Here is a 16,637-nt window from a genome sequence, read left to right on the forward strand (position 1 = left end):
TATATACTGTTTAAAACGTTGGATTTAATTCGATACATATTACAACAATACACCCATTTTTGTTTATTTCATTCTATGATATATAATTTAAATGTAAATGAGCTAAAAATTGTGGTGGCATATTGTTAAAAGTTGGAAGAAATGTAAACATTTAGTAACTTTCATGTTTTGAGAATAACAAGATTACAGCACATCTGCAGTGCAATTCAATGCAATTTCAGTAAAACCAGGCAAAGCTAGTTCGTTAGAAGCTTGACTAACATGCATATTAAGACACATTATATCAAAATTCCGAATATCAACTCTATTGATAATACCTTCTTCGAACCTAGGATACCATGTTTGAGATATGATACCTATTATACCATATATCACATTCACCTATGGCATTATATCCTTTACCACGCAGATATTCCAAACTGTTTTGACCTCGATAAAACACATAATGGTAGATGTCAAAAATGCTAATTTTTATTGTTTGGAAATTCCATTTTACAATCCTAAATAAAAAAGTCCTTTTTATAACACGGATGACACTATTTTTTATATTTAAGGAAATTTTACCTCATTAATAAGTTATTCAATATTTTATTAAAGCATTTGACTAAAAATAATTTTGATGTTTAAATAAAAGCAACTCAGTGATGATGTGAACTCAGTTATAGTAAAAAATATATTTTTTACATATTTTAATAAATACTTACATATTTTAGTCTCCTTTTACCAACTATGGGTTTATCTGCACTGGACCTACTACTTAACGTAGGCTCCGAACCACGGTCCTTGGCATTAAGCCTACCGACTGGAGAGTGACCAACTTAGAAACATCCCAGAACAGAAGACATCCGGTCTTACCCAACCTGGTTACTGCCGTAACTGGGTTTAAACAATCACAACATAAATTTACGACCATGCCCCAGCAGGATTCGAACTTTCGAATAGCAGGATTCGTGCCTTTACCACTGCGCCACCAAGCCATCTAAAAAGATTTTGTAACAATTTTGTTGTAGGATTTTTGCCGCATTTTATGAATTTCTTGTAAAACACTCCCTCTTTCGATGACCAATTAATTAATGTCATCTAATTACGAACTAATTAATTGCACTACGACCTACATAATTTTGAATTGTTTTGGTCTTTTATACTATTTATCTTGAATCAATTTTATCTGATTCAGATATTAACAGCAATCATATATATTTTTATTTAGAACATCTCAATAACTTTAATATTGGATTTCTTTTTGTTCTGCAAAATTGCACAGAATGTGTATAATATGCAGATTAATTATAAAGAAGCACTTTACTTCATAGTGAATTAGATTTATGTCCTAATAACTAAGTTTATATAATATAGATCCACGGAATGGTATTATTAAACATATGCTATTTCCAAATAAAGAAAAACTCATATTATTGTAGCTATATTATTATATTGGCAAATGAATTTCAAGTAGTTACAAATTGGCTGAAAGAGAGTGGGAATATTTGAATTTAAAGAAGCATAGGGGACAAAATTGAATTGGTTTAAAAATGTGAGAGTCTAAGAACAGAATAGAAGGATAGTCAGGTCTTTTAAATAAAAATTTCTTCTAATGAAAGAAAGGTTGTAGTCTGAAAAAAAAGACTGATCGATGAGAAATTTTAAATAGGCGTTTTGATGTATGAAATATATAAAAAAAAATTATGTTAGTAAAAGTAAAATTTAAATAGATTGTTTAAGTCCGTTCTTTCGTCGATTTCAAATAAGATTATCTTTCAATAATGCATCAGTATTAGGGCCATCGTTGAATGACTATGTAGTAAGCTATGATGTTAATCGGTGACTATCATCTCTTTATGCATCAGCTCTGAAGCATCTTGAAGAAAATACGAAATGAAATGCATATTCTTCTAATAAGTATTATCACAGGAGATGAGTTATAAGCAGGTAAGTTACAGAAGTGGACTGCTGAATACTCAAGTTTGGATGTCAGTAGATGTATATCAAGATGGGTATCCAGTAAGTGCTTGGACAAACATAAATGCTTCAATTGAATTGAAAAATTGAATAATCATAATCAAGAAGTTTTAATATATATAGATATATATAAATATAAAAAATATAAGTAATCAAAGCAATTTATAACAGAATCTTTACTTATACCGTTTTATTAATAATAATTTAACCAAAAAATTACCCAAAAAAACATCAAATTCTGCATTCTTTAAAATTTACGCGATTTTTTTCTATATTCCTCTATAATTACCATGAGCGAAAAGTACAACTGTCACAGTCACAGCAATTCATCAGGTGTTACTTACTATTAAATTAATATACTATTAACAGTTTTAAGGTCGAATTTGATTTTTCCGAAATAAAAGAACAATTAACTCCGAAATTCTTGCACATATTATTATTAACATTATTTATTTACTAATGATATAGTTTTACTAATGAAAATATAATATGCAATAGTAATATAATGTCTGTAATTATCTTCTAATATAATTTAGTGATATATTGAACTGCATGTCAGATCTTGGTCTTTTATTATAATTTCTCCTTTTGCTATTTCTCTTGGCAGAGCTACTACAACATCTCATTTTCTCGACAGGTCCTCAAATATGAATGAGGTCTGGTAGTGTCATAATGAAATGAGGAAACGCCATTTAGATTGACTAGCTTGAGTCCATTTTATTGGTATATCGGTTTTTCCTTGAGTTGCACTGCAATAAAGTAGAAAAATCATAAATAAGATGAATAAAATAATATAAGTAACTTATGAGAAATGCTTGCACATATTATTATCAACATTATTTATTTACTAATGATATAATTTTACTAATGGAAACATAATATGCAATAGTAATATAATATCTGTAATTATCTTCTAATATAATTTAGTGATATATTTAACTGCTTGTTAGATCTTGATCTTTTATTATAATTTTTCCTTTTACTATTTCTCTACTTGGCAGAGCTATTGCAACATCTCATTTTCTCGTCAGGTCCTCAAATATGAATGAGGTCTGGTACTGTCATAGTGAAATGAGGAAACGCCATTTAGATTGATTAGCTTCATTCCATTTTATTGATATATCGGTTTTTCCTTAAGCTGCACTGCAATAGAGTAGAAAAATCATAAATAGGATGAATAAAATAATATGAATAACTGAGAGATACATACTATTTATTTATTAAGTGCAGATATTATTGTGGAATATAGGTATAAAACATGAACAAAATCCTTAATTTCAAATATATACCAGATGTTGATAGGTCGACCTAAAACTACTCTGATCAATGCTACAGGATCAATATCGAGGAAGAAGTTCGCATATAAAGTTGTTTGATATGTTTAGTTTTTTTATCCTGAAAATGGCTAAATGCAGTAATTTATCTAGTGGTTATCAATATTTTCAGTCCATGGAAGGCGTTTAGAGAGAGTGGCTACTTTAAACAACAAATTGCTGTTGGAGTCGTAGAACTTCAAATATCCTCACCAAATCGAACCACTGTTGACGATCGGCCATAATCATTCTGCCTTGGACAATGTTGGACTCGTCATTTTTAAATATTTCTCCATGATCTTAATCCATGCCTTTACGACCTCTGTGTCTTCTATTCAAAAGGTCAATTTTACTACAAAATACTGCTTATTTACTACTATAACTTACTATAAACACTACTAGTTACTTCACTACAATGTACTTTAGATCGGTTTGGCAATGAACTCTGTTTTTTCTTATTGACTTCGGTTCAATTCTTGACCTTCGGTTGGTTCGTTGCTCTCCAGTAATTGACATTTAACTCATAGGCTTATAACACTCATCAATGGAAGTTCATTATTTTCGTTTCAATCTTTAGGCTAAACATCTAAGGTTTTGAGTTTTTTTGTTAATTATATTCTTGTCGGATCCCTAGTGTGTTGCAACCTTCTTCTACTTTTTCCTTTCTATTTAGATATATGAATATATTAAGATATCCATTTATTTAGACACGCATGTAATTATTATAGTGTTTTTGTATGCTCTTGGATAAGCTTCGTGAGATTTCCAACTTACTTATAGTTGCTGCGTTATTTCGAGACTGGTGGCTCGGTTGAGGTTACGCTAGATGTTAATCTGGAAACTACTCTAATCAGTTTTGTTAGCAAAAGCGGCTGTAGTTGTCATTTATATTATATTTTCGCCTAATTCTTAAGGTAACAAAACAGATGAATAATGGGCAAGTTCTCGATTTATCAAGTGAATGGTAATTACGGCTCCTTTCTTGAATATCTTGCCTTAATTGTCTACCTGTGGTTAGTCTAGATCTCTAGTATATATATATATATATATATATATATATATATATATATATATATATATATATATATATATATATATCTTGCTACAACAAATCTTTATTCTATTAATACTAAGCTATCATTAACTTGGGGTTGATAAACCTCAATAATGATGTGCTGGTGAATCCTCTGTCCATATATTTGGGATCAGCCTTGATAACATTATTGACAGTTTCTACCTTCAGGTTCTTATGCAGATTCTCGTTGCTAATGTAACAAAGAGCCATCCACAATCAACATTAACCCGCAGTACCTTATTTTGTAATATATCTATGATATTGGTATTGTTTTGGCTGATACATCTCCAGAGTTAAACACTTATCACAGTGGTTTTAAGGCTTATCGATAAAGCAAAAGCCTATTATATCAGTATACTGACAGCTCTGAAATCCACCCAGTAACCAGTACATTTTTTGTACTTCAACCTGAGTTATTTACATTTCTCTTGACTTGCATTCCACCTGAGTTTAATATCAAAGGCCATGCCAAGATATTTGGTCATATTTCCATACGAGACTACTTGCTGATTTTTTATACTAGCTTGTGCTTGATCATTTTGTTGATGAAATCAATATGCACTGATTTATTTTGATGTGCCATTTTTTGGTCCGGCATAGTATTTCGGCAATAGATATTTGTAACTTTTTGATTGATTCAGTGTTGTTATCTCCAATTGTTAGAATTGCAGTGTCATCTGCAATTGTAGCAACAACATTTTCATTGAATGTAGGCAAGTCCCGAATGTACAGCAGATAAAGAAATGGTCCCAATACACTTCCCTATGGTACACCTACTTGTATTTTCCTCAATTAAGAATAGGTCTGAAATATCAATCAGTTATATATGAATCTAAAATGTTCAGAACAAACATTTTTCCACAGTTGTGGTACATATTGTCTGAACGAAAGGTTTATTAAGATGATGCTCCTAATTATGCCTTTCTCGGATATTTCTATAATATTTTCCCGGCAATAAAGTCAAAACCAGAAGACTTTTTGCGATAATACCATTTTTTTGTTTATTTCCTAACCTCGGTAAAAGGTACAAATGAAATGTTCATCCTTTTCTATCCAATGGCCCAAAGTACACCACGTACGGGGTTAACATTATCTCAAAGTCTGCAAATCTTGTAGCCTCACCCTGATTATTTCTATTCCCTATTATTCAGTTTAATTCTATTATTCAGTTCCCATCCTCACGACAGGTGGACAGCAGCATGATAGGTTGTTTTAAATTTCTTGTACCTGTCCACGGCGAATAGCTCATTATTAGCTTAAATCCTTTATCACATATGATTGAGTATGATTAGCTATTGTCTCCTGAAGTTAAATTTTGGTGGACTTCCTAATTCCTAATTGTAATTCTAATTTTTGGTTTCGTTTATCTTATTTCAAATAGTGTTAATTAAATATACTGTTTCGTGTTGTACCGTTCAACTCCTTTCTTCTTCTTCAACTTCTTTCATTTGACAGACCCGTCCAAACTATGGAAATCTGTGTCTATATCTAACTAGTGATTATATCCATAATATAATTGATTATATTTTATTTCGACTAAACTACTTTTATCAAATAAAAATGGGTGCCAATACAAATAAATTCCAGCACCTAATATAGAAAACACACACGAATCAGAAATTATTTTGCACAACAGTACCAATTTTTTACTTCCTTAATATCCGAAACAGACGATCCAAAACTTGTTCTAATCGTTGACCTTTGATGGCAACGTTAAGGAGGCATCTCTTAAGGCAAATATTCTAATTCGGCTTCATAAATTTCAGTTGGATGGCGACCAGCGCGAATAACCAAGTAAAGAACGAGTCGTCCTCGATTTCCGTTATATTATCTGCACCATAACCGGTCGAATAACTCGTTGAATCATTTTTGTTTTCATATTTTTCCATGTATAATCCGTTTCAGTGGAATGTTTACACCGAATTTTTCCTATTTAATTATTAATGCAGAATAGGTATGGTACATATTTAGAATATAATTATTTATATCATTTTGGATTTGCCTAAATATTCAAAAATAAATGTAATTTCAATTATGCACTGAATTGGAAACAGTAAAATTATATTAATTTTATCAAATAACTGAATAAAAATGCATTCTGGATTTCAGTGATATTGAAACATTTGATTTTCGTTTTTTTTTGTGTGCTTGTGAGAATTAACATTAATTGAATGATAACAATTACGGTAAGTGTTTATATATTTTATTTATTATAGAATGTTTAAATTGCTTCTAAAAAGTTTGTTACATTATCTACAAAATATTTAATTATAGCCATAGCTTATTTTTTTATTTCTGAATATTCATTAAAATTGAAAACATCATAGCTCCAATTATATATTTGTTTCCCCTTCGAATGTTTATATAAAATACCATTATTTTTATAGAAATGCTTATTATAGTATTAAAAATATTTTAAATTGGACAAAACTTTTAAAAAATAGATTAATTTAATTATATTTGATAAATAAATCCTTACGTATTCTTGCTCAGCGTTCAGGTTAATAAATATTAAAAAACTATATAGTTTGCATGTGAGTTATCTTGCTTTAAATAACTAAGATCTATTTAATATTTGTTTGATTTCTGATATTTGTTGACTAAATAGTTAACATTTTTAGTATAGATTGTTGTGTGCCACAATTTGTTTAATTGTTTTACTAAGTAGTTATAAATAACTAACTCCATGCTTATAAATATTTATATAACTTTCAGCAAAAAATATTCTAAATTAATATAATTTGGAAAGAAATATTTTTTATTTAATGTAATAATAATGTAGCAATTTAGATGTCACTGGACATTATTTTTCAAAATATTCTGCTTTGAACAATTGGCCAAAGCATTTTTTCCATTCAACTAGAGCTCTTAAACAAAATGGCGTAGTGAAAAAATTTTGTTTATGACAAACATTCTATCTATGCAGGTAATGTTTTACCTGTCAAGATATCTTAGTATTTTAGTATATTCAAATAACTGCTGAATAATAATGCTGAGTATTCGCTATGTAGAGGGTTGAAATGAGGGCTAGGCCAGAAGTAATCAAAAAAGGCTACAATATTTGCAGATTACCTCCAGAGAATATTACAACACCACGCAGTGGATCAAGTTAAATAATTACCCCGCGCCATTAGACAGGAAAGATGAAAATTCCATTTGTCACATTGACCAAGGTTAAGAAAGAAATAAATAATAATATTAGCGCCAAGAAAGCTCCTGATATTGATATTATTACCGTTAAGATATTAAAGGAACTGCTAAGAAAATCATCAACCTAACAAAAGCTTTATTCATACCACAATATGCACCACAAGAGTGGAAGGTGGAAACAAAACCAGGAAAATCACGCCGTAATACAGCGTCATAGGGCCTAATTAATAGTCGTCTTATTCTGGATCATCAGTTTGATTTCAGAAAACAACACTCCGCGATTAATTAACTTCACAAAATCACGAAAGTCATAGAAAAATCACTAGAAAAAAATAAGGTTTGTTGCAATGCAATATTATTATATTTTGCTCAAGTTTTCGACAAATTTTGGAATGACGCTTTAAATCATAAGAATAAAATTATTTTCCCTGGCCAATATACAAAAATATTAGAGGTATATTTAGCTGACTTGTACTCCAGAGGGAAACAAGAAGATACCAATTCTGACTTAAGGAAAATAGAAGCAGGTGTACAGGAAGTGTATTAGGTCCAATCCTTTCTCTGCTGTACACTCAGGACTTACCCACTTCCCACAGAAATATTCTTGCTACAATTTGCAGATGATATGACAACAAAAAATCAACCGAAAAGTTACAGTGACAACGCAAATAAATCACTGCATATTAATTTTATCAATAAAAGAATCAAACACAAGCAAGTACATGTAAATCAGTAAATAGTCCAGTGTGGAAATCTAGCCAAGTATCTTGGCATGATCCTTGAGATTAAAATCAGGAGGAAGCCACATGTTATGAAGAAATTTGAAGAAAAGCGGAAGTTCATAAAAGTGTCACTCATTCGTCCCAATCGGTACAAAATAAGAGAGTAAAACCATTTGATGTAGTTTAGCGAAGTTATAAGTAAAACTCGATGTATAGACATAGATGTTAAGACAAAAGGTCTATCCTAGAATAAGTACTTCGCAATTTTTAAACCGTATCAAATTAGGATAAAAACAAATAGCTTATAAATGCTATTTATTAGATTGTTACAATTAATTTTTTTTAAAAAGGGTATTAAACACTATAAGACAGGTTACTTAATACTGGCGTAATTCGCTCTGATTAGTATTAAACTTTTCATGGCAGATTCATATAACAATCTGATTAAATTTTGTTAATTAAAATTAAAACGCAAAATGTTAATTTAAAAAAATACAATCTCATCCTATATATGAAAATAAATAAATTTTTACCAATTTATTAATAGTATTTCTTTACATAATTAAAATATTTTTGTGTTTATTGATTAGTGTTATCCATATTCTGCAATTATTTATTATATTCATTAATTATTGTTATAATTGTATTCATGACTCTTAAAATGTTTACTTGCTAATTGTACCATATATTATACGTCAACATTTCGTAGCTTTAATATTGCCTCTCAAAGTTTTGATTAGGTAATATTATAAAGAACCAGGAAAACTATAACCTTTGTTTGGTTTAAGAATTATAATTAAAACTGCCAAGGTTTTTCTGATCGTAAACTTCTCAATATGATCCTCAAGTTTAAAGGAATTTATATCCGGATTATATTTTAATCACTGAAATACTGATATATTAAAGTCTGAATAACTTTTTGTGCTAATAAAATTAGTGTGAACAAAATGCAGGATATAATCAGCGCATGTGAACTTAAATGAAAATAATATTATTTCAATATAATTTAGTTATGTATTTCTTAAAATTAATTACATCTTACACTTACTACTGTTCTTTTGTACTTGTATTAATACACAAGTAAGGCGAGTATGGGATTAGTACATCAGTATGTATTTCCCAAATTAAAATAAAACTAATCTATATAAGCTATAAAGTTAAAAATACACGTATACACTATACAAGTTCGTGTGGTTTGGTTAGCCTCAATCTTCCTGCGTTTTGTCCACTAGCTGTATTATTTCCACGTTGCTGTGATTTAGCAATCTTATTTCATGTTTTAAGATGAAATCTTGGATCACTTCGCGTATCGATTTGATTTCGAACTAAATGTGCAGCTCTTCGTTGGTTATGTAGCGATAAGCATTGATAATTAATCGTAGAATTTTGATTCTTGCTTGATTTTGAGTCTAATCTGATTTGCTTATCATCTGCCATGATATTTCCAGTTTAACCTACCATCGAGATATACTCCGGGGTATTTGACTGATTCTGCTTGAGGAATTGGGCATCCCTCAAGTGTTTTAATTAGGTTTTTGTAATTTCGCCGCAACGCAAAAGTAATAAGGACACCTTTGGAGTTATTAAGCTGTATTTTCCAGTATCTCGTCCCTTTGTAGATCTTGTTGAAGTACAATTTACTTTATCTTATGATTATATATGGCATTTTAATTGTTTAGAAACTCGTATCATAGAGTAAGACACTAATGTAATATGGTTCGTATTTCGATGAGAAGTAAATTTAACGACATTGTGTCTCTTTGAAAAATAATTCATCATAACACAATTACAATTACCAATATATTAGGGCAATTAGTGGAACTGAAAGATGAAAATATTAATTCAAAATAAAATATTAATTAATAATATTAAATTAAATTAAATTAAATAATAATATTAAACATTAATGAAAACAAAAGAAACGAAACAAAGTTGCAAAATAAGCTGCATCTCAATATTAAAATAACAGCATCGATATATTCAATTATGTATATTCACCTATTATTGATGGTACCACCATTGTGATCTAAATATTTATTGCATATCTTAATTCTTCGCTTGTATCTTTATCTTTCATCTGCTAGCATTTATGTACTTTTCATACTTCAAACATATACTATATTGTCTGCAACAGTATCAGTACTTATTCCTAAATATTCTTATATTAAAATATACCCTAATAAACAGTGATAGAAAACTAGTTAGAATTTACTTTCTTTGTCATTATGCGAGTTCTGAACGTTAACCTATCCTGGTAATTTTGTTGATATTGTTGCATCTAGAATATATTATAATTTTTATTCATAGTTTACTTACGGTTTTGAATTAAGCATGTTCCAGTAAACTCATTGTGTCTCTTAAGTTTCACTATTGCTCATTTCTTGAATTACCAATTTAAAAAAAAAACTAGTGTTTGGATATTCTTTTCTGCATTTCATTAAATATTCACCATATATAAGAAATTAATAAGAATCGGGAAATATAACCTTATAATTATTAACATAATCAAATATAAATTGTTGAAGAAAACTAAGATATTCCTGAGGAGAAGTTATATGAATAGATTAGAATTCTAGATAAATAAATATAGACAATGTTCATCTGAAATAACAGTTTATATATATATATATATATATATATATATATATATATATATATATATATACCAATTAAAAACACTGGGAGACACAAAAATATATTTGACTGTGAAATAGACTTGATATGATCGCTTTTTGACATATAAACTGGTCATGATGGTAACATGGTCTAAATATGTCATTAAACAATATAGCTTTTTAAATTATTTTCTCTTAAATTATTTTTCTTCGTGTTATATTAACTGTCCATTGAATATGTATATATATATATATATATATATATATATATATATATATATATATATATATATATATATATATATATATTATTGAATACCTAATAATATAACAAATACTGCATTTTTTGTACAATATACTCTTTGGAAATAGTTTTATATAAAGTAATTGGAATAGTCCTACTAATTATTATAAAAAGAACATACGAAACAATTATTTAGACTTCTGGGTCTCTATTCCTACGATTCTAAACGATGTTTGGAATATTTCAAGCGCAATATAAAGAGTTTTGCGTCGTTATTCGTGTTGGACAAATGAAACATGACATTACAGCTACGCAACAGAATGGAAACGTCAATCATAGATAAAAAATGGTGAAAGCCGGTCAGAGCTACAGAACTATCCGCTGAACAAGTCATGATGTGTTATGTTCGAATGATCATCGTATATGTACATTTTTATTGGCTATACTGAAGAACTGAACAACATTGATTTTTCGAATCATGGCTGTTGGCAAATATTTTAATTTATAATATTGTTGACAGAACGTATTAGATGCTGACATGTGTTTTAATCAGCGATACTTATTGGTAAAAATACGAGGTATAATGTAAATAACCATTAAATAAATTAAGCCAACTGTTAACTAAAAAATGTTAACATAAATTATTAACTGCCAATTAAAACAATTATCTTATTCAGTGTATACAGATGCTAATTATGAAACGCTCAAAATTCAATTTTCAACATTTATTACTGTTGTTGTTTGATTTGAATCTATAAGCAGGACGTCAAACACTTTTAGAACCATATGGTGATGCTGCTTCATCATATTCTATTTAACTGTTTTGGTCTCAACAATATAAAAGTTGCGATTTTATTGTCAAGGAAAACGAACCACAAAAGACAAAGTTCAAAGACAATGAATTACAAAACTTAATGGATGAAAAGCCAGCTAAAATTCAGATAGCTCAGTAGTTGATGGACCAACTGTTCCAGTTCTCTACATACTATAGGAATCCATAAGGAGAAACAATTAAAGAAAGGTTAAAAATATTCCCAGCTTTCATAGACAAAAATAGAAGAGTTTATATGGCTTGTTATGACTGCCGATAAAAAGGGAATATACTATGATAATTTTAAATGCAAAAAGTTATTGGTTAGTCCAGGAGAGCCATTCACTTCGACACCGAGACGGAATATTTATGTCCATAAAGTTTTTCTTTGTCTATAATGAGATCAGCAAGGTTACTACACCCATACCTTTAACATTAAAGCTGAATGAAACTTTTAGTCTGTACTTTTAAATCTTCCTTTTGCATGGCAAAGCTCGGTCACATGTTGCAAGAGTTGTAAACGATACATTGTTGCAGTTAGAACTCTGCCACACCCAGCATATTCACTAGAAAATACGTATTCTTAATACAATTTTCGACTTTTGCAGACTGATGCAGTTTGGCTTGGCTGGTATACGAACAAATTTCATATGCTGAAGAAATGCGAAAATTGCTGCCAAACAAACATCGTTCTTTTGCTCTGTACAGCGATGTTGCCAAAAAGATGGGAACACACATGGTTCTAATATCATTCTGAGGCCTTGCTAGCTATTTTTTCTAAATACTTTCAATAAGTAATTAGAAGAAGATGGAAAATCAAAATGTTTCACTCCTTTACAAGATCTCTAGGAAGGCTACAAAATAAATGTTCAGTAAGAATTAACTATAATTTCAAGAAAAAACTACTTTAGTGTTCAGACCCCCTTTATCTCAGAAATATACTGTTTCGAGTATTAATGTACACACTGTAATGCAACACTGTACTTTTGCGATATAATTGTAGCTCAACTATTTTGTGTACTTTGATTCGATTATTATCAAGAACATATGGCGGATTTTATCAAACATCTCGAGAATAGTAATTTTTATTGAACATTCAGAACGGTATCCATATGTTCTAGATGTAAGGTCACATTTTTTTAATTATTTATTATAGCAATCTAGTAAATTAACACTAATAAGAAACTTATTTTTATCCTCATTTGCTACAATTTAAAATTACAAAGTACTTATTCTACGATAGATAGTTTTTATTGTACAATAAGTTTTACTTATACCTTCACTGAATTAGGTCATATGGATATACTTTCTTTAACTCTCTGACTAAGCCATCATTATCTAGGAACTGGAGAACTTCAACATTGGTATGCTGATGAAGCCTCTATTCATGTCTTTGGGCATAGTCCTTGGTAAAATTGTTGATAATTCCTGCCTTCAGATCCTTTTGTACATTATTGTTACAAATGTACCATGACATAACAAGAACAACTCGCAAGTAACTTGTTGACTGGCTATTGCTAAGACTAGTTGACAAAGAAAAAACAGTACATTTCTTGTACTTCAACTTGAGTACATCAGATTAAAAATGCCGAAAAAATATCGATATATCGATATATCGATATTTTTTGGAAAAAAATTTTGACCGGTATATCGATATTCCTTTCAGACGATATTTTTCGATATTTTTTTAATTTAAGATATCCCATATACATTAAAAAAACATTATAAAATTGGTACTTAATTTTAAAGTTTCACTATATTTTGATACTTAATTTTAAATCGTTGTTATTGCAAAAAAAATCGATATTTTTTTTCCTCCGATATATGGATATTTTTTTTTAATATCAAAAACGATATTTTTCTCACCGGACGACACCCCGACAGCAGTTAAAAGACTAGTTCCAATCATAGAAAAACTTCCGATACACTTCGCTGTGGCATACCTGCGTGTATTTTTAACAAATTTATTTTATTTCTGCGATTTTTCCATGGCATTGGTGATTCTGTGAACCTAATCAATCGTGGAATGTTGTTTCGCCAAGAAATAATATTGACGATCCAAAATAAGATGATTTTCATCAGTGATTGGTTCTATCCTTTACTGAATAAGTTTTTAAAATAATTTGGACATTGTCAGCAATAGTGATGTTGACTGGTATGACGTTGTTTCATGAGATAGCTTCCCTGGTATAAGAATTATAATTATTTCAGCCATCTTCCTCATTTATAGACATATGGTACATATCATAGAATAAATGAAGCATTTATTATGTTGAAAATCTTAATTAGTGCTTTTCGTGGAAGTTCTTTTAATATTTTCCAGGTAATAATATAATTTTTAAAATTATTTCTTAATATTGGTAAAAGTGCCAATGGTAATTTTCATCTTTTCCTCTCCGGTAGTGTAGAAAAAATATGGATATATCGATAATTTTTGGAAAAAAATTTTGACCGGTATATCGATATTCCTTTCAGACGATATTTTTCGATATTTTTTTAATTTAAGATATCCCATATACATTAAAAAAACATTATAAAATTGGTACTTAATTTTAAAGTTTCACTATATTTTGATACTTAATTTTAAATCGTTGTTATTGCAAAAAAAATCGATATTTTTTTTCCTCCGATATATGGATATTTTTTTTTAATATCAAAAACGATATTTTTCTCACCGGACGACACCCCGACAGCAGTTAAAAGACTAGTTCCAATCATAGAAAAACTTCCGATACACTTCGCTGTGGCATACCTGCGTGTATTTTTAACAAATTTATTTTATTTCTGCGATTTTTCCATGGCATTGGTGATTCTGTGAACCTAATCAATCGTGGAATGTTGTTTCGCCAAGAAATAATATTGACGATCCAAAATAAGATGATTTTCATCAGTGATTGGTTCTATCCTTTACTGAATAAGTTTTTAAAATAATTTGGACATTGTCAGCAATAGTGATGTTGACTGGTATGACGTTGTTTCATGAGATAGCTTCCCTGGTATAAGAATTATAATTATTTCAGCCATCTTCCTCATTTATAGACATATGGTACATATCATAGAATAAATGAAGCATTTATTATGTTGAAAATCTTAATTAGTGCTTTTCGTGGAAGTTCTTTTAATATTTTCCAGGTAATAATATAATTTTTAAAATTATTTCTTAATATTGGTAAAAGTGCCAATGGTAATTTTCATCTTTTCCTCTCCGGTAGTGTAGGGCAGTGATTTAATGCCCTCCGCTCTATGGAGTCGAAACATTATCTCAAGGTGGTGTTCAAATCTTGTAGCCTTCTCCCGATTTTCTCTGACCCAGCCCTACCAGTTTCTGGTAGCTCCCTACACTCAACACTAACATTATTAGCAAGTCCCCATTTAAAGTTATTTACTACTAAATCGATAATAGATAAGAAGCTAAGTTACTGAGAATAGTATAAAGGATTTGTTGAAGAATTCATAATAGAATTTTTTTTTTTTTTTTTTTTTTATAATTATATACATTGTTACTAGTCGTTGCCGACTAACCTACAATTTGTCCTTATAATAGCTTAAATCTAGGTATATATCTAATAGGACTCATCAGTCCTACATAGTCTCTAACATAATAATAATTGTTTTAACACTTTGAGTTTTTTCTAATGCACCTCACTGCACTACACTACAACACACTACACAAGTTCAAATGGTTTGGTCCTTTTGAGTCTGCGTCCGGTTTTGGTGTTGTCCAAGAGTTGTAATACTTCGAAATTAACATGAGAGTGAAGTCTCTCCTCATGTCTCTTTGCAATTCTTTTAATTTCTTGATTGACAGTCGGTATCTGAAGATCTCGATGTAAATAAATGGTCCGGTAATATCTGGGTGCACCTACGATGCTTCTTAGGACTTTGTTCTGGAAAACTTGTATTAGATTTATGTTGCTTTTTGCGGAACATCCCCATAATTGTATTCCGTATGTCCATATAGGTTTTAATATTTGTTTATATAGAAGTAATTTATTATGTATAGTTAATTGAGATTTTCTTCCAATTAGCCAATACATTTTTCTATATTTTAACTCAAGTTCTTTTCTTTTCTTTTTGACATGTTCCTTCCACCGTAGTTTTGCATCAAGTGTCATTCCGAGATACTTAGCATTATTGCTGTATGGTATGACAGTGTGGTTTATGGTCAATGGTGTAAGCGCGGCCTGTTTATAGGTGAATTGAACATGCACAGATTTGTTTTGGTTAATTTGTATTTTCCAGATTTGGGTCCATTTATTTATAGCGTCAGTAGCCTGTTGTAGGTTTCTGGTTGCATCTTCGCTATTGTTTCCGACAGCAAGAATAGCAGTATCATCAGCAAATGTAGCCATTGTAATGTTTTCGATTTGTGGTATATCACATGTATAAAGTAGGTACAGAATTGGCCCCAGTACACTTCCTTGTGGTACACCTGCTTTAGCTTCTTTTATTGTAGAGTAAGCTTCCTCTTGTTTCACTCTAAACATTCTGGCTGTGATGTAGGATTTTAATAGTTCGGTGTGTTGCTTCGGTAATATTTTCTGTAGCTTATGGACGAGGCCTTTGTGCCATACCTTGTCGAAAGCTTGTGCTACATCTAAGAATACAGCTGAGCATACTTTATTATCTTCATAGGCTTTTTCAATAACATCTGTTATTCTATGCACTTGATCAATCGTTGAATGTTTGGTAATAAACCCAAACTGGTGTGTTGGTATTAGGTTTTTTCTCTCTATAATTGGTTTTAA

At 29.9% G+C, this 16,637-nt stretch overlaps 1 protein-coding gene across 2 annotated transcripts in view; it reads left to right on the top strand.

Annotated features, from left to right (window-relative positions):
* Window positions 1–6,129: 6,129 nt before the first annotated feature.
* The window catches only part of LOC143190536 (transient receptor potential cation channel subfamily A member 1 homolog), a 48,857-nt gene continuing 38,349 nt past the window's right edge, over window positions 6,130–16,637 (top strand). Inside the window, exon 1 of one of the 2 annotated variants that reach the window (XM_076394879.1) lies at window positions 6,130–6,301. The gene's annotated coding sequence lies outside the window, so the exon portion shown is untranslated. Of the gene's footprint in view, window positions 6,302–6,461; window positions 6,534–16,637 lie in introns of those variants that run through there. The other variant, XM_076394880.1, reaches the window with a different exon arrangement.

The sequence above is a fragment of the Rhynchophorus ferrugineus genome, unplaced genomic scaffold, assembly GCF_030347505.1.
Source record: "Rhynchophorus ferrugineus isolate W39M unplaced genomic scaffold, kcgeb_rfMv2 rfM2, whole genome shotgun sequence".
NCBI lineage: Eukaryota > Metazoa > Arthropoda > Insecta > Coleoptera > Curculionidae > Rhynchophorus > Rhynchophorus ferrugineus.